Source organism: Scyliorhinus canicula, chromosome 12 (assembly GCF_902713615.1).
Source record: "Scyliorhinus canicula chromosome 12, sScyCan1.1, whole genome shotgun sequence".
Taxonomy (NCBI): Eukaryota; Metazoa; Chordata; class Chondrichthyes; order Carcharhiniformes; family Scyliorhinidae; genus Scyliorhinus; species Scyliorhinus canicula.
In genome coordinates, this window is record NC_052157.1 from 34,652,195 (window position 1) to 34,672,515 (window position 20,321).

The following is a 20,321-nucleotide window of genomic DNA, read 5'->3' on the forward strand; positions in this document are numbered from 1 at the left end:
GGACTGTGGGAGGAAACCGAAGCTCTCGGAGGAAACCCACGCAGACACGGGGAGAACGTATACACTCCGCACAGACAGTGACACAAGCCGGGAATCAAACCTGGGACCCTGGAGCTGTGAAGCAACTATGCTAACCACTGTTCTACCATGGTGCCCTACCATTCTGCTCTGCTGTCACCGCCTCGTCTGTGAAAACTAAAGAAAGCACAATTATATTTGCATCAAAGTAATTGTTGTCTTGATAATATGATCAATTTGAGCTTTTTCCTCTTACCTTGACTCAGTCCAATATCTCCATAACCACTTATGACGGGGTTTTGAGAGGCCAAGAGGCCAACAGTTGCCAAGCACGCCCCTCCTGTGGAGTGAGATCCTTCATGTACGCCAGCCCCTCCTCCAGTCAGTGAACGTTCCCGGGAATCATGGGCCTGTTTCGCCTGAAGAAAGGAATGGAAATACCTTTTAAAAATCTTGCTACCATATCCTGAAGCACAGGGGCAGTTAAAAGCAAAAAGCCCTGGAGACATCTTTTCTATTCTTACGATCAAGTCACAACCATCTTCAAGGTAAACAGCATTTTATGACCCTCTTATACAGATTTGTAAGGAAACGATCTTATTTATTTTGGATGTCCTGCTTCATAAAATCTCCATTGTCAGTCAATTTTATGACCCCCTTCTGCAGGTTTGTGAGGAGACAGTGTTATTTACATTGGATAACCTGTTTAATAACACATTCATTGTTGGTAATTTTTTATGAGCCCTCAGAAGGTTTACAGGGACACAGAATGGATATCACAGCAACATTATTGCATTTTCTAAACGGCCGACACAGAGGTGAACATGCAACAACAACGGCAGCGAAAGCTGTCCGGGAGAAGCAAGTAACAACCCCAACTCCAGATCCATTCTCGTATTAGCCTCTCTGTATTAGATATAACTAGTGTAATTATTTCTTTGGCACCCAAATGTATATATACCTCCGCAGTTCCCCCACAAACGTGTGTCTATTTATTTGTTAAATGTAATATTGCTAACTGTACAGAGTTGCTGTTTTTGAGCTGGTATACAATATCCTACCAGTTTTAAAAAATATATTTCATTCTGTATACGTAACTGTAAATATACCATGTTCAAAAACCCAATAAAAAACATTTCATAAAAAAGATTGCATTTGAGTGCTCCACTTTGGCAGTACATATACTAAAATTGGAATAATACAGAGAAGTTAGCATGTCCCCTGCGCAAGATTGCATTGGAAACATAGTGGACAGAAGAACATAGAACATAGAACATAGAACACTACAGCGCAGTACGGGCCCTTCGGCCCTCGATGTTGCGCCGACCCGTGAAACCATCTGAAGCCTATCTGACCTACACTATTCCATTTTCATCCATATGTCTATCCAGTGACCACTTAAATGCCCTTAAAGTTGGCGAGTCTACTACTGTTGCAGGCAGGGCGTTCCACACCCCTACTACTCTCTGAGTAAAGAAACTGCCTCTGACATCTGTCCTATATCTCTCACCCCTCAATTTAAAGCTATGTCCCCTCGTGTTGGTCATCACCATCCGAGGAAAAAGACTCTCACTGTCCACCCTATCTAACCCTCTGACTATCTTATATGTCTCTATTAAGTCACCTCTCAGCCTTCTCCTCTCTAACGAAAACAACCTCAATTCCCTGAGCCTTTCCTCGTAAGACCTTCCCTCCATACCAGGCAACATCCTAGTAAATCTCCTCTGAACCCTTTCCAAAGCTTCCACATCCTTCCTATAATGTGGTGACCAGAACTGCACGCAGTACTCCAGGTGTGGCCGCACCAGAGTTATGTACAGCTGCAGCATGACCCTGTGGTTCCGAAACTCAATCCCCCTGCTTATAAAGGCTAGCACACCATATGCCTTCTTAACAGCCCTATTAACCTGGGTGGCAACTTTCAAGGATTTATGTACCTGGATGCCGAGATCTCTCTGTTCATCTACACTACCAAGAATCTTGCCATTAGCCCAGTACTCTGCATTCCTGTTACTCCTTCCAAAGTGAACCACCTCACACTTTTCCGCATTAAACTCCATCTGCCACCTCTCAGCCCAGCTCTGCAGCTTATCTATGTCCCTCTGTATCCTATAACATCCTTCAGCACTATCCACAACTCCACCGACCTTCGTGTCATCTGCAAATTTACTAACCCATCCTTCTACACCCTCTTCCAGGTCATTTATAAAAATGACAAACAGCAGTGGCCCCAAAACAGATCCTTGCGGTACACCACTAGTAACTGAACTCCAGGATGAACATTTGCCATCAACCACCACCCTCTGTCTTCTTTCAGCTAGCCAATTACTGATCCAAACCGCTAAATCACCTTCAATTCCATACTTCCTTATTTTCTGCAATAGCCTACCGTGGGGAACCTTATCAAACGCCTTACTGAAATCCACTTTCTTAAAATCCTGCTGCCTGCAAAAGTTAAGTCTCAACAATTAATTTTTTGCATGCATTAAATCATTAAGTTTCTTTTTTATTTTATAAACTTAGAGTACCCAATAAATTTTTTTCCAATTAAGGGGCCATTTAGCGTGGCCAATCCACCTTCCCTGCACATCTTTGCATTGTGGGGGCGAAACCCATGCAAACACAGGTAGAATGTGCAAACTCCATACAGACAGTGACCCAGAGCCTTGATCGAACCTGGGACCTCGGCGGCGTGAGGCAGCAGTGCTAACCACTGCACCACCGTGTTGCCCTCATTCAGTTTCTTTTGGCGCTGATCTGCTGTCCTCGCCACTTCGCTGTTTGATAAGAGTGTGGCGAATATCACACCGGCCACAAAGTCAAGCAAAATGAAAATTTTTTAAAAGAATGAAAACTCATGAGCTGGAGTTGATTCTGGTGCACAGCGTGTGACACAAGTAAAGTAAAATCAATGTAATACAAGTGTCTTTCAGAATCCTTAATATCCACTGGGATAGAAATATAACAAATAGAATTAGGAATAAGACTTAAATAGTTCAACGACCCCAAATAACAAATGTTACAAAGAGAATAAATTTTACTCCAAGATCATGAATTGATAAACATAAATTTTCCTAACATCATAGTAAAAGCTCAAGCGAAAGGCCCATAGGGATAACATGTTCCTCGAACCCATTAGTTTGGCTATGTTTCAAGATGTATTGACATCAACATCGCAATTAACCACAGAGATAAAATGTCCTATAAACAACCTCTTTACAAAAATGGTGGAGAATCTGTACGTATGAAAAGCATCTTTAAGGTGGCCCACTGTTGGCTATTTACCATTACTCTATTCCAGACAAAAGAGAGAAAAATATATTAAAAGATTCAACAGAGCCAGCACTCTTCTCTCCTGAAAAAAGGTGCGGTCACAGTTCTCGCCTGTTTCATCAAACAAATCTCTTGAGCCTTTTGTGAGTATGTCTCTCATACTCTTTTAAAAGTTTTGAAGTGGCGATAACTTCTGAATATCCATGTCTTAAGAACAAACTGTTTGGCGTAATAATGGAAAACGGCTAGCAGATTTATATTTTGGAGACTCTCCAACTCTGTTTTTTATTTTTAAATGTTTGCAATAAAATTCCACTAAAAAATTAACTGTGTATTTGTTGCATTGAGTAAGTTTAAAATTCCAAAAATGATCATTAGGATGTCCTAAGTGACAAGGATCCACACTGACAGAGTAGCGATTTCGTATTGAGCGGCTTACCTGGACAATTCCCACCAGAACATGACTGAAAGCTATTATGCTAACTTCAGAGCTGGAAGAGTAATCTCACTCTAGTGAGAGCGGTTCTGTTTTGTGTAGGAACATGACTTTCCCTCTTTTGGTGGCTTATTCAGAAGCAGGCCAATAAGATTTTCATGCAGGTCAGAAATCCTAAACCATTCTCAAGAGAATGTCCGAAACTTACTTACAAGCAATGGGTTGTGGCTTCCTTGGTGGTTTAGATTTTCCACGGCCTAGAATGTGGATTTCCTTTATGCTGAACCTCACAAATAAGGTACCCAAATCATCGCCTGAGAAGTTCTCACTTCTCTTCTTCACAACTAAATTTTCAGTCGCCATATTCTAAATGAAAGCATGCGAACATTTATAAGCGTGCCACATGTACAGTTATATAATCATATGGTGCAGATTTATACAGTCATTTCACATATTGAAAACAAATAACAAAGCCTATGTTCACTTTTAAATATGAAATAATCATCTTCAATCATAAAAAATAAAATTAAAAATTACACTTTAAAAGAACCAATAACAATAGAATCAACTGTTTAAAAGAAATAATAAAAAAAAGATAAGAAAGCTTCCACATACCTTTAAAACAGCTGCCAAGTCCATTGCTTGCTCTCTCTTCAATACAAAGCTGAGGTTATAATCACTGACCTTAATGGGTGTTCCCTTAGTTCCCTTGTCACAAAAGGGCATGGCTTTACTCAACTCCCACTGCACTGGGGCCTGCGCAGACTGTCCAGACGTAGGTCCAAGACTGCTGCTCGCATTGGAATGTTCTTTGCGTTTTCTCAACGCAGGTAAGTATGTGATCTTTTCACTGACTTACAGTGGCTTTCCACCGGTACACAGAAATGATGGGCCTTTTTAAACTTGATGTGTTAGCATGCACACAAGAACAGCCAATTTGAACTGGTTCTGCTTGCACATCACGTCAGTCTCTTGTGTAGCTGTGGTATGGGTCCCTGTAACAGTTATACTTCACAATTAGTTCCAAACTAATTAATTCCTTGCTCTTCACTATATAACAACCAGACACCAGGCATTGACCTTCCTCTTCGGCCACTTCCTCCTTGACCATCTCCTCTCTACTGCTGATCTTTAAGGCCTCCTGGCCCCTATGGAACCATATCCTCTTGGCCACCTGCACCTTGAAAGCCTCCAATGCTTCATTCATGACTTGGAATCCTCCCTCTGCCCTGCATTCATTTTCTTTGTCTATAATCATCTAAATAGTATTCAACAGCCTCTGTAATTCGGTGAAGCTTCACTTTAAGAGAGACAAACTACCTTTAGGAAAATGGTATTAGGCCACGTTGATTAATCCTGCGCTGAGTGCACGTGTCGGTTGGTCCAACAGTGCCCTCAGGTAAATGTGGGAGGCGGTGACAAATTTCTGTGCTGCTTACCTGCACTGGGGCAGATTACAAATCATGTATACCCATGCACAAAAAGTGGCGTGGGCCAATTGTTAGCACTTAGAGTTCTGGAGAACAGTTGTGCTCATGTTTGTGATGATTAGAGGCCAGAACATTTCAGCTCCAGAGCATCACTGCAGGACTTTCTCAAAGCAATACCCAATTATCTTCAGCTGCTTCATTAATGACCTTGCCTCCAAATCTATTCGGAAATGGGTCTGTCCACTGATAATTAAACCTGTTCAGCTTCATTGGAAATTCTTCACATGTTGAAGCAGTTCATGCCACATTGCAGCATTCAGGCTTGGTCTGGTCTGTACAAGCAAGGTTTTAATCACACAAGTGCTATTTGACAGGCATCTTCAAGAAGAGCAAGCCCAATCAACATCCCTTGATTTTCAATGGCATTGATATTGCTGAATCCCTCATTGTTAATTCCCTGGCAGTAATCATTGACCAGACACTCAGCTGGAGCAAACACATAAATACATGTAGCTGCTAGAACAAATCGGAGGCTAGGTTCACCTCCTAGCTCCATCTGGTTTAGCACAGGGCTAAATCGCTGGCTTTGAAAGCAGACCAAGGCAGACCAGCAGCACGGTTCAATTCCTGTACCAGCCTCCCCGAACAGGCACCGGAATGTGGCGACTAGGGGCTTTTCACAGTACCTTCATTTGAAGCTTACTTGTGACAATAAGCGATTTTCATTCATTTCATTTAATTGAAGCATGTGATGGAATGCAGGACACTTACCTCGATGAGTGCAGCTGATGTAACACTCAAACTTTAACCTCACCCATCAGTCTTCCTGATCACCACCCCCTCCGCCATCTTGAACATTCACCTCCTCTACCACTGCCTTACTGTGGTGCAGGTTGGACGATCCACAAGGTGCACCATAGCATTTTGGGCAGCCTCCTTCGACAGCACCTGCCAAACCCCTGTGACCTCTACCACTTCAAAGACATCAGTGGAGATAAAACTCCCGGGAGTGGTAAACTGGACTGTTTGACACCATCGCACACTGTCGGGATCTACTGTGAGTGTTCATAATCACAGAATTTTACATCTGCTTTCACGTCGGGGAAACTTGAAAGAATGAAAATCCATTTTTGTTTATTAAGCAAAATGGCAAATGAGGCAATTGGTGTTTGTTGACAAAGCTGAGTAAATGGTTTGTAAAATTCCACAACATTCATTTTTAAAGACAGTTGTTTCTCTTTAATTTCCCCAGAGCAATAATACTGCTTAGCTGTTACCTCATATTTTCAATCACCCAGGGATTTCCTCAGATGGGACACTATATTCTGAGGCTGCATGTCAGATGCTTAACTGATATCATTTATATCTATCCTCGATTGAACCAGTTATTTTGCTTGCAGTTTTTTGATTTAATATATTTAGGGTGATTGTTGTAAAAGCTGGCTTAAACCTGCACAGCATATTTAACCTGCCTTACAAATGGCAGTGCAATCATTACAGATAAAAGTAAGTACCTATGCAGGAAAGTGGGACTATAAACAGAAAGTGCTGGAACTTCAGAGGGGTGATGATTACAGATAGTTCCTGGGGCTCTTCTGTGCAGTGTGGTAGCATTGGAGTGAGTGAAGTCTCGCCTCCTTTTTATGGCACTTGTCGAAGGGGCAGTTGCGAGGGGAGTAGTTGGGGTGGCTGGGAGGGCAGTTGCGGGGTGGTCACTGGGCCTGGGGCAGCGGTGGGGGGATGGGGAGGGGGGCGGGGGAGGTAGTGCTCAGCACTGTCATTCCCCAGAAGTTAGAAGTCATATTAATCCTTTTAACTTTTCTTGGGTAACCAAGGTTTTGGGCCAAGGGGTGATAGAAATATACAATGGGCAGATTCTCTGGTATCATCCTTTACAGGACCTTTTGCGAGCGAGAGTGGAAAATTTGGTGTTCCAGCTAAAACTATATTCACTTTCGGTGGCACCAGAAATTCCAAGCCAAGGACGGGAGTTTTCGGCTACATGGCCGCACCAACAAGGGAAAGGCCAGTGGCATGTTTCAGCTATAGATCCTTCACCAAGCATTACAAATGGTTCATTATAAACTGAGAGTAATTATATTGTAGAAGAAAGAGTCAAATTCCCTACTTAATATGAACTCTCACACAATATCAACTCTGACATCCATCATAGTAAAAGCTTACTATCAACAGCAGCACTGTTCACTCTGAACCAGATGGTGGTGGATTCAAATCCAGATAAGGAAATTCATTTTTTTTGTTATAAATTTAGTGTCTCCAATTCATTTTTTCCAATTAAGGGGCAATTTAGCATGGCCAATCCACCTAGCCTGCACATCTTTGGGTTGTGGGGCAAAACCCACGCAAATACGGGGAGAATGTGCAAACTCCACAAGGACAAAAATCTGTCCTGCTCCACCCATGTCGACGGTACCACCAAGAAAGCACAACAGCGCCTATACTTCCTCAGGAAACTAAGGAAATTTGGCATGTCCACATTAACCCTTACCAACTTTTACAGATGCACCATAGAAAGCATCTTATTGGGCTGCATCACAGCCTGGTATGGCAACTGCTCGGCCCAGGATCGCAAGAAACTTCAGAGAGTCGTGAACACCGCTCAGTCCATCACACAAACCTGCCTCCCGTTCATTGACTCCATCTACACCTCCCGCTGCCTGGGGAAAGCGGGCAGCATAATCAAAGACCCCTCCCACCTGGCTTACTCACTCTTCCAACTTCTTCCATCGGGCAGGAGATACAGAAGCCTGAGAACACGCACGAGCAGACTCAAAAACAGCTTCTTCCCCACTGTCACCAGACTCCTAAATGGCCCTCTTATGGATTGACCTCATTAACACTACACCCTGTATGCCAGTGCTTATGTAGTTACACTGTATACCTTGTGATGCCCTATTTTGTATTCCCTTTTCTTCCCATGTACTTAATGATCTGTTGAGCTGCTCACAGAAAAATACTTTTCACTGTACCTCGGTACACGTGACAATAAACAAATACAATCCAAATCCAATCCAATCCAGTGACCCGGAGCCGGGATCGCACCTGGGACCTCGGCGCCGCGAGGCACCCGTGCTAACCACTTGCATCACCATGCTGTCCATGGATCTGGAAATTTGAGCATGTATTCTAGGTGAAAATCTCGGTGCAATATTGAGGAAGCACAGTACCTTTCTTGATTTCAGGACAAGACAAAGGGATAAATTCTCTGCTTGGAATATTAAATTCCATTGCATGCCGAACCTCATCCAGCCAAGGTGATGGCACTGGTTGTACTGGAACATGCTCATGGTACACGTGACAACCTTGCCGTTGGTAATTCCTCCTGACAGAGGCTGAGCATCACGGAAGGCCTGGAAAATGCCGGTCTGGCCTGTTATTGATATCATAGAATTTACAGTGCAGAAGGAGGCCATTCGGCCCATTGAGTCTGCACAGGCTCTTGGAAAGAGCACCCTACCGAAGGCCACACCTCCACCCTATCCCCATAACCCAGTAACCCCACTTAACCTTTTTTGGACACAAAGGGCAATTTATCATGGCCAATCCACCTAATCTGCACATCTTTGGACTGTGGGAGGAAACCGGAGCACCTGGAGGAACTCCACACAGCCATGGTGGGGGGAAAGTGCAAACACAGACAGTGGTCCAAGCCGGGAATCGAACCTGGGACCCAGCAGCTGTGAAGCCACACTGCTAACCACTATGCTACCTTGCCTCCCTATGCCAATGGTGTTTACTGTACTATTTGCATGGCCATGCCAATGTGCAGCGTAAAACGCATTCATGCCACTCTCAAGGGATCGGAGCATGGCATTCCATTGGATGCCCGGTGCCGACCTCAATTTTCGGCTGACGCTGAATTCTCCGCCCAATTTTGTTTCCCGATTCCGGCATCGGCTGATGGAGAATCCTACAAAATTTGCTTAACTTCTAATGAAGTACATTTCAAAGTGTAAAGTAGGAAATGCCTATTATATTCAACAGAGGGACCAGAATTCTCTGGCCATTGGGATTTGCTGTTCCTGCTGGCAGCGTACTCTCCCGCCCATGGGTTTCCTGGTGGCTTCAGGTGGCTTCATTGGGCAATCCAATTGACAAGCACCGGGAGTAGACAATCCTGCTGTTTACCACCAAGAAACTCTCGGCTGGGGGAATCAGTGAATCCTGCACCCGTGCTCTGTTTCCTATTCTGCTCTCGACCTACTAGCATGTTGCATTTGTGCTCAATGAGATCCACTGTGGTAAAATCGTAATGGATCTTTAGCCATCAGGCCTCCACTTTCTGTCACTGTACTGAGTACCCAACAACCCCACTACACAAGTTCCCTTGTGTGCAGGGGTGAGATCCTCTGGAGTTACTGTCCAGAGCCTGCCCTGCAGGTAGAATTGATGCTGAGACAGGAAAATGGGTTCCGGACATGGCAGGGGAGAACAGCCATAAGACATAAGACATAGGAGCAGAATGAGGCCACTCGGCCCATCGAGTCTGGCCAGTGTAGTGCCACTCTGATCTCACCTCCAGCAACCATAACATCCCAAACAAAATCCACCACTTGATAACCGATGGCAGAACGCCATTGTTGAGATTCATAGTTCCAGTTTAATTGCACCTTAGGGAAAAAATACTCAGCGGGATTCTCTGCCGGTGGGATTCTCCATCGGGCTGGCAGCACACCCGAGCCCGTGAGTTTCCAAGGTGGCCACAATGGGAACTCCAATTGGTAGGTGGTGGGAATGGAGAATCCCGCTGCCGGTGAGCGCGTGCCGCCCAAGAAAATGCGGATGGCGGACCAGAGAAGCCCGCTCACTATCTATTCTTTTCAGTTTTAACAGTGCAAACATTGAATAGAGTCCAAATCTCGGGTGGGATTCTCCTGCACACGACGGGGCGGGGGGTCCCGGCGGGACGGAGTGGTGTGAACCACTCCGGTATCGGCCCGTTCCAAAGTCCTCCGCACTTTCAGGGGCTAGGCCGACGCCAGAGTGGTATGCGCCCTGCTGGCCGGTGTGGAAGGCCTTTGGCGCCGAAGGGACTCTGCCGGCTGCCGCAAGTCCGCGCATGCGCGGGAGCATCAGTGGCTGCTGACGACATCCCCACGCATGTGCGGGGGGGGGTCACCTAGGCATCGCCCATCGTGGAGGCTGACACGATCGACACGTAGGAAAAGAGTGCCCCCATGGCACAGGCCTGCCCGCGAATTGGTGGGCCCCGATCGCGGGCCAGATCACCGTGGGGGCACCCCCTGGGGCCAGATCGCCCCGCGCACCCCCCCCAGGACCCCGGAGTCCGCCTGTGCCGCCAGGTCCCGCCGGTTAGGGACCTAGTCTGATTCCCGCCAGCGGGACCGGCACAAAACCAGCAGGACTTCGGCCCATCGCGGGCCTGAGAATTCAGCCCCGGGGCCCATTGAATCTCGCCGGTCCCCGCCATTCTCCGAGGTGGGCGGCCCGACTCACGCCTCGCTGACTTTTGGGGGGGGCGGAGAATTCGGCGGCCGGCGGGGGCGGGATTCACGCCAACCCCCAGCGATTCTCCGACCCGGCGGGGGTCGGAGAATCCCGCCCCACAACTCTGCCTGAGTCTAACTCAATCCTTTATTGTTGTTATGTCATTATTGAGGGAATATACAGATAGAGCTTTAATAATTAGACACTCATGGTCTAAGCTAGATGGTTCACGAGCCTCATTTGAAATGAATTGCTTCATATTTTCAGTGATCTTCACATGTCAAACAAGCGATTGTAGCAAATGTTTGACAATGAGTGTCATGTTTGCAGTGTGACATACATGGTGGTACGTAGCTTACAAAATAGGTTAGACATCCCTGCCTATCTCCTCTTCTCATTGTAATCAGATCATTCCATACCTTTCCATTCCATGCTGTCCTTCCTCTTCTTCCAGGCTTGCATGAAATAAGGGGCGGGATTCTCTGTTCCTTCATGTCGGTGCGATTCCCCATTCCTGCTGCAGTGAATGGAGTTTTTGGGATTCTCCGTTCTCGCTGGCAGCAGTAGCGGGGCAAATTCGGATCGGAGAATCCTGGCTCGGTTCAAGGCAGAAGCATACAAAGCAGAACCTCAACCAATTGAATGCAAATCGATTGAAGAAACTAATGCCTTTAGATCCAGTCCTGGTGTCTGTAGCAGGATACTCACAATGTTGTCCCAATTCTAATCTTGAATCTATGCTGTGTAATTTGGATTGGCTAATATTCACCTCACTTAAGATATTCAGAAATGTAATCTATGCAAATATCCAGATCTGTTTCTTTTTATATTCATTTATGTGATGTAGAATTTCTGGCAAAGCCTGCATTTATTTTCAATCTCTAATTGCCCTTGAGAAGGCAATGGCAAGTTGCTTTTACTTCTTGTTTCTTTAATTTCATTCTGTGTCAGGTGATCACCAATTATGTCAGTCAAGCACTTTGAACTGCTTTGAAGGTAAATAATTGTTCACAATTCATATGATTTGAGTGCTGTGTAATTTCATTTCAAGTCAGTATTTTCATTTGATCATTGTTAGCTTTTAAATGATGACTGAATAATCGCTTTGGAACGTAGATCATCACAAATGAGTGCGAATGAATGTTGTTGAGTGTAAAATCATGTTCAGGTTTTCTGGAAGGGATGGTTCATATTGTACAGGTAAATCCACAATGCTTTTAGGTAGGGAATGCCAGGACTTTGGCCCAGCCATGATCAAGGAAAGGCATACATCGCAATGTGAGGAAGACATGCGACTCGGAGGGAAATGAGTCTCTTGGACCAATGTGTTTCATGCAATGTTTAATAGTCGTTATAGATTCCTTGGGCGAAATTCTCCGACCCCCACCAGGGTCGGAGAATAGCGGGAGGGCCTTCCCGACATTTTTCCCGCCCTCCCGCTCTTCTCCCCCCCCCCCCCCCCCCCCGCCCAACTCCCGACACGAATCGCTGCCCCCGTTTTTTTTTACGGCCGGCAGCGATTCACAGCTGTTCGATGGGCCGAAGTCCCAGCCCTTTACGCTGTTTTTACGAACGGCAAACAGACCTGGTCTGGCCGTTCGTAAAAAACGGCGGGAACAACTCGCTTTTATAACCATGGCACCGATTGGCACGGCAGTACCACGGCCGTGCCAAGGGTGCCATGGGCCCGCGATCGGTGGGCACTGATCGCGGGCAGCGGGCCCGATGCCCGCGCACTATTTGTCCTTCCGCCGCCCCGCAGTATCCATTCGCGGGGCGGCTGAGGGCATCCCGGCCCGCGCATGCGCGGGGTTTCGCGCAAATACGCGATGACGTCATCCGCGCATGCGTGGGTGGAGTCTTCCAATCCGCGCATGCGCGGCTGACATCATATGACGCGTCAGCCGGCGCTAACTCCGGCAAGCGGGCTTAACGAAATTCGTTAAGCCGTGATGCCGGAGCTTGCGGCGTCGGGCTGCTAGCCCCGACCGGGGGCCAGAATCCTTGTTTTTCCAAGTATATCAAAGCTGTAAGGCCACACTTTATAATTATACCTACGCTAAGGAATTTAGTGATAGTGGTGGTGGTGGGGGAGGAGTGCATGCCACTGTCTCGACTCTCTAACCTGCTAAAGCCAAGGAAGATCCAAGATGTCTGGGTAGCTTGGCAACCAAATCACATTCCACCTGTTCTTGCCCACTCCCCCAACGTTTCCACGTCCCTCTGCAGTATCTTTGCAGCCTCTGCACGGCTTACTTCGCACCTAACTTTGCATGATCAATAAATTTGGATATGCTTCACCCAGTTTCCTCATCTGAAACATTAATATGGGTTGTAAATAGCTGAGGCCCCTGCAGCACTGAATCTTGCAGAAGCCTGACAACCTGAAAATGTCTGTTATCCTAAAATTTCCCCGTCATAGGAATGATTTTGGGAATGCTAGAATGAAGAGTTACAACATGGCAGCACAGTTTTAGACTGTCATGAATTATACAACGCTTCATTCAGAATAAAAACTTGTTTTCACATTCACCCGTTTCAGGGTAGATCAGTTGGAAACAAATGCTGATTTGGTTTATTCATTTTTGAGAGTGGTTTGCAATGATTCTCCCTGTGCACCAGAGTACTGGACCTTGGCTAATTTTAGTGCTGTTTGGTTTCTGGGAAAGTGTACACAGCGAGGGTATTCAAGCTGTTGTCTTTAATTGCTACAAAGCTGCATGCCATGCCCTGAGCCTTGTGGTGGTGAAGAGGGGGTGGGGGGATGACGCATATCAAATTTAGCAATCTCATTAACTTGCTTATATCTCAATGCTCAAATCAGATCTCCCTGTGCTGATTCGAGGTTTACCCGCCAATGGATCAAAAGCTGCCAACAGGGGCAGTTTGCAAATCTCCGGACCCACTAAGGGGTAAGGCAACAAGCATGTATTTCCACAAATAGAACTCTGTACCCCAAGGGCTGGTCTGGCAAAGCTAAAAGCCATATGTAGCCTTACAGCAGAGAGCAGGACACTGCTAGTATAACATGTATGAATGATTTTCGCTAAAAATGTTTTACTACTGCTGGGGGAGAGGGAGGGTAGGGGAGGGGGCGGAGGATGTGCTTCAGCCAAAATTAAAAAGCTGTCCAGGGTATTTAAGAAATAGCAATAAATTCAATTCAGACCAACAAGCAAATGGCTAAATGTCCTATGACCTGATGCATTAGTTGTTGATATAGATTTAATTAATGGGTACCTAACCATAAAAAATGCTATCCAGGGCCTCCCTCAGCACAATCTTTCTTTTCCTACATGAATGTATGCTGAAGGAACACTGGTCGAATGATGTACACATGCACTTTATCACATGCGTGATTTTTTTACTGACACACCATTGCATGCATTTGTGTTTGTCCAATTCTTTCTCATACAATGTAGCCAGAACTTGTTCTATCTTTGTATCTATTTCCCTATCTATTGTACAACTGTAGCCATAGAATCATGATAAAACCAAATTTCAATCTTCCTGTATGCCAAGTTGTTGACAAATCTGCAAACCAGCAGACTTTGGTCAATCAATTATGGAACCCTCCTCTATGCCATAGTCTTGCCAGTATCTGCGATTTTGAACTATATATTTGCAAGGCCAACTCTGTTGTTGTGCAGTGGATTGCAGCATAGTTTACTGGGGATATACAGCACCATACTGCTGGGATGTTTCAAGCTGTCCAAGCTGCCAATCACATTGAAGAAATCTCACAGACAGCCAACCAGGAAATCAAAGGCACCAATTATAAAATCTTTTTAAAGGTTTTACCAAGAGCGAAATAAGATTGGGCCATACACATAGGATTTAGGCAAAACAAACAGATCCTATTTCTCTCCTAATCTAATAGATGCTGGCAGACCTGTTGAGTTTTCTGATATCCTCCGTTCTTCTTTTAAATATGTTGAATTATTGAAGAACAGTTTAAAAAAAAAAAAAATCTAATATTAAATCATTTTGAAAACGTTTGACAATATTCCACTGTGATAACCCTCATGGTTATCACAGTTGGAATATCGGTAGAGTGCAGGGTCCCATGGTAGAGGGCGGAGACCCAACCAGCTCGGACTTGTTAGAGAGTCCTTTAAATGCTGCTCCCAGTCCAGACTAGGAGTTTCGATAGATCCGAGCTGGGACATTTGTTTTGCATGCCGCAGCAGCAGCTTTATCGTTTTGAGTTAAAATAAATGTGTTTAGCCTTCTTCTGCATGTCTCCTGGATTACTACATCCGCATAAAACTTTTTGTTTTTCGGCCAAATCAATAGTTCAGCAATAGTTATTGTTCTGATTACCATGAAAAACTCACCTACGCATCACCGTTCAAAGTTTGTAACTTTTTCTAAATTTGCTATGAAAACATAACAGGGCATGTTCTCGGAAAATCAATTTGCAGGCTGTGGGTGAAGTACTGAGTGGTAGACCACAACTTCAGGATTTCCGCAATATTTCTGAGTTTACGCTGAATACTGAAAGTATTATCAGATTGAGAAGGATAGAAACCTATAACTGTTGGGGCATCTAGCTGCATGGCATGTCTTGGACCTCAACACAATATTAATATATGACCACTATTTTAGCATTCTGAATGTCTTGGCAGTCTATATGGATTGAACTCAAACTGTGAATTTAATAACCTGATTTTGAAATGGATAGGTTTGAACCTTTGCACGAAGAATGCTTAACTGATACTCCATGGTGTTTAGTCTCTAATGGTAGCTAATGTCCATGTGTGCAAGTGATGTCACTCACTGGTAGGAGGTGAGTATGTAGTATCTCAGAGAGCAGTTCCAGCAATGTCTTGGTCTTGTTTACACTTTTTTTGTAAATAGTTGGGATGTAAATAAGGGCGCGATTTTTCGGGTCTGTTAGCCCCAGGCAAAATCCTGTTATGGCCACTAAATTTTCCAAGAGGGCCATAACAGGATTTGTGCTGGCAAGATCTCGATTTGAGACCTTCCCTGGCCTCTGCCATTAGGTGAATCAAGTTCGTACCCAAAAAGGGTGTGGACCTGATTACACTGAATTTGCCTACATTTAAACATATTTAAATGGTTTATATGACCTAGTGCCCGGCCCCATGGATTGCCCTTCCCCGGATGCGTGATGTCACAAAGACGTTGTGATGACCACGCCAGTGATGCCGAGTTGTCTGGAGGCTCGAGGATTAAGGGCCAAGGGGACATTGAGGTGGGCACAACCAGGTGGCACTGCCAGGGGGGTAACTCTCCTCCATTGGGGGAGGAGGCTTTCGTCCTGGGTTCGTCCTGAAGCTTTTCAGGGGGGTGGTCCTTCATGGTCATGGTGGTTGGAGGGAGTTTAATTGTTTTGCTGATTGGGCGCCCTGATCTCTGTGGATCCGGGTTTGTCGATTCCATTAGGTCCCGCCCCACCAGAGTAATGGTTAAACCGTGCTCCCCGACCTTTGTTGACAGAGTGTAAGAAGGTCTGGTTGGGAAACCTGACTGCCCGGTGATACTTTGCCATTTGTTTTGGAAAAGGCTGCCCAGCTGCTTTGGAACAAAAGTCCATTGCCTCTAGCAAGATGTATTCTAGATTAAGAAGCCAACAATTCTTGAAATAAACCCACAATAACAGTTGGTTGCATCAGTGACTGCCTTCACAGAGGTACAATAGAACATGGTGGGAAATATTTAAAGTGAAACCCAGAGATATGCAGAGCAAGGGGAGGGACTTTGAGGCCAACCCAACAACACATGAAGATGACCAAATAACCATCACAGCCCAGCAACTGGCAAGACTGGCAGCGTGGGAGAAGACAACTTTGAACCAGGGTGAGAAATGGCCACTTCTCTACCCTTACCAAAATATAAAGAGCACCAGACAAGGTGAGTAATGGCAAAATTGTTGGCTACATTTTACCTGGTACCGCAATTACTCAGTTCCTGCCAGCAAGTGTAGAAAAAAACATGTTCGCACTTTGTTAGGCACTGCTGGGAGAATGTCAGATGATGTGTTGGCCAGACAAAGCTGTGATCCAAGAGACAGCCTCCCATGAGGATGTAATTGGAGCCTCTGACTCATACTTCAGTCTTTATAAAATTATTGTCACAGAGAGGGTAAAAATTGGCGCAGTCAAAAATTGGGCAATAAATTGTACCGCCTTGCTGAAAATTGTGAGTGGAACACCAAAAGGCAACCTCATCAAAGAAAGAATAACTATTGGAACTTAACATGAGAATCTGATCTTCTTGCAATCTCAGAAAGATTTTATTTTAAGCAACTAATCAGACAGGCTGAAGAGCAGAGACAGAATGAAGGCTTTGTCAGAGATACAAGGGAAATTTCCCAAGAACAGCCCAATGCAGTTGTTCAATTTGTGGTTGTCGAACTAAAATTATAGCAGTGCAACAACCAGGGTAGCACTCTGAGAAGGCTCCAACCACCATTTTCCAATATCCTGGCTGCGGAGGGAAGAAGGTCCATTGGCAGGAAGAATGCTCTGCCCAAATTGAACAGTGCCATGGGCGTGGTAAGTTTGGCCATTTTAAAATGGTCTGCCATTCCAGCAGATTTGTGTTCACTGTACAAAAGGAGAAATATTTTAAAGGGCCTCCATTCAGGAAAGACAAGTTGACGTAGAATGCTGTGCACCAATATTCATTGACAAAATTCCATCGCTATGACCACAGGATGTCGTAGATCTAGCTAGATGCAGTGTTGGACAGGTGCACCAAGGATAATGGTAACCAACAACAAGATCTCTGTTCATCGCCCTTATACTGCGTGCCAGTTGCAGAAATCAGTGTCTGATGAGGTTGGTGCCTTCCAAGCAGAAGATCCTGGAGACCATATGTCCTATACATCCTCAAAAAGAACCAAAAACACAAGTCGGAGGTTGATGTCATTGGCGTAAGAGTCTGCGAGGGGGCGGGGGGATGGGAGGAAGGTATGTGTGTATAATAGCATGGGGATAAAGACTCAAGCGAAGATGTAGAATAAAGGGCTAACTCTAATGATAGCTGCTGAGCATGTGTGTAAGGAGCTATGTTACAGCAATGTCATTCATTGAGAGGAGATGAGTGTGAAACATCTCAGAGAGTAGCTCCAGCAATGTCTTGGTCTTGTTTAGCCTTGTAAATAATTAGCATGTAAATAAATGTATTTGAACACAAGACCACTGCCTAATGCATGACTTCTTCTTCATAGAAGAAGCCAATGAATGCTGAGATAAACCCACAATAGCAGACAGTACACTTTCAACTCAATCATGCCAAGAAAGGGACCAGATTCAGCATTTGAAATGTTACCTTTTTCAGGAAAGGTGTTTTTTGTGTTGTCCATTTCCTACCTGTTTTAATCCTCAGCTATAATGAGGCATTGAGATTCTTGCCGCATTGCGGCATCTTATTGTGTGATGGCTCATTTTTACCCATTGACCAATTTTTATAATTAATCCGCAATAACAGCCTTAAACTCTCTCAAGCACGGTTTATTCCTTAATAATATTTTGCACGGCAATTTACTCCTGTTTCCAGCAGAACAAATAAAACTAAACATGCTTGAAAAAATGTCACATTGTTAATTTTCTCTTGTTCAGCCAATTATTGTAAAAGCAACACAATGTGGATAAATTTTTGGCAGATAATTGCATGCTGGTATCCCCATTAACTACCTGTGTATCATTATCAACCTATTTGTTTTTCTAATTTGGAACCAGGGCTTTTCTTGGACCAGGCCATCCATAAAACAGTCAATCAGCAAAATGTTCATTCACAACACAAGATGATTCAGCAATTTCATCGACTAAAAATATCAGAAAATGCTTAATTAAATAAAGTTTTCTTAAACAGTTATGATCCCCATGGAGACTCTTAACTTTTGAAATTAAATTCACATTCCCAGGGATCAATTTAAAGGTATTGCATGTCATGACTTTAAGCATGTTTACTGTAACAAACAAACTAAAATCAACAGTGACTAAACACTATATTAAAAGCAATATATAGTCTAAACTTCAGAAAAATTCCCTCATTAATGCTATAATGTGATCAAAAATCTCCCTCTATAGTTATAGTTTACTCTGTTCGTTAAGTGGGCACTCTGTTCTCCTGGAACCAATCCAAAGTAATTCCTACCTCCAGTCGTACTGTCTTTTCCTTTTCCAGTTGGATGGTTTCTACTCCATAAACTGACTTTCATGATAAAAGTTACTTGGGAGATCCCTCCCTCTAGCCAAAACTAGGTGAATATTTCAGTTTCATTAAAATTCTTACAAACTCAGCCTCTTCAATGTGAATGTGAAGTCCTACCACATTCTTGTGTGATGAGCTGCAGATATTAGCTGCCTCTGTTTCTCTCTCTCTCAAATTCTTGCAGTCTGAACCAGAGGATCTAGCCCAATATTCTTATAAGACATAGAGGGCTGGATTCTCTGATCCTGCGGTTATGTCTGCAGGATCGGTGTGGTCTTACGACCAGAAAGTCGTGCCGCCCCCGCACTGATCCTCCATCCGTTGGGGGCTGGCAGCCACGCAGCGTAAAGCCTCGGCTTCACCTGCAGAAACAGCCGGAGAATGGCCGGGTCTCCTGTAGCCAACTTGTCCTCCTGTAGCCAGCCTTGCCACCCCCGGACCACCTCTCACCAGTGTCCCCAGCCCCTGCCAAAGCCCCCCTTCCTGCGGAACGGCTCCCCCCTGACTATGGCGGCACTGGACTCAGCCGCCACGCGAGGTTCCTGAATGGTGTGAGTACACGTGTCCCACGTCGTCGGGGACTCAGCGGAGCATCAGGAGCGGAGCATTGGGGGAGGGCCATCCTGAGGCCGTCCACATGACTTGCAGCATACTCCCTGTTTTTGAGGGGGCAGAGCATCACATAAATGGTACCGCCCCCGATTCTGCCGTAAACAGGGATTCTCTGGCTGATCGCAGAACGTGTGTTTGGCGTCAGCGATCGGAGAATGCCGCCCAGGAGCAGAATTAGGCCACTCAGCCCATCGAGTCTGGCCCGCCATTCAATCATGGCTGCTATTTTTGTCATCCCCATTCTCCTGCCTTTTCCCCATAACCCCTAGTCCCCTTATTGATCAAAAACCTATCTATCTCTGTTTTAAAGACACTCCGTGATTTGGCCTCCACAGTCGTCTGCGGCAAAGAGTTCCACAGATTCACCACCCTCTGGCTGAAGAAATTCCTCCTCTTCTCTGTTTTAAAGAATCGTCCCTTTAGTCTGAGATTGTGTCCTCTGGTTCTAGTTTTTCCCACAAGTGGAAACATCCTCTCCAGTCAACTCTATCCAGGCCTCGCAGTATCCTGTAAGTTTCAATAAGATTGTCCCTCATCCTTCTAAACACCAACGAGTACAGACCCAGAGTCTTCAACCGTTCCTCATACGACAAGCTCTTCATTCCAGGGATCATTCTTGTGAACCTCCTCTGGATACTTCCCAAGCCCAGCACATCCTTCCTTAGATACAGGTCCCAGAACTGCTCATAATACTCCAAATGGGGTCCGACCTGAGCCTTATATAGCCTCAGAAGTACATCCCTGGTCTTGTATTCTAGCCCTCTCGACATGAATGCTAACACTGCATTTGCCTTCCTAACTGCCGACTGAACCTGCATGTTAAATTGTGGATTCAACTAGCATTCAAATCAGCTATGGATGTTTCTAAAGTTTGGTTGAACATGAATGTATTTTTGACC

At 45.0% G+C, this 20,321-nt stretch overlaps 1 non-coding gene across 1 annotated transcript; it reads left to right on the plus strand.

Moving 5' to 3' along the window:
• Positions 1–1,177: 1,177 nt before the first annotated feature.
• Positions 1,178–1,285, plus strand: LOC119975294. The gene has a single exon (XR_005462712.1). It is a non-coding gene; the product is annotated as a U6 spliceosomal RNA (small nuclear RNA).
• Positions 1,286–20,321: the final 19,036 nt, after the last annotated feature.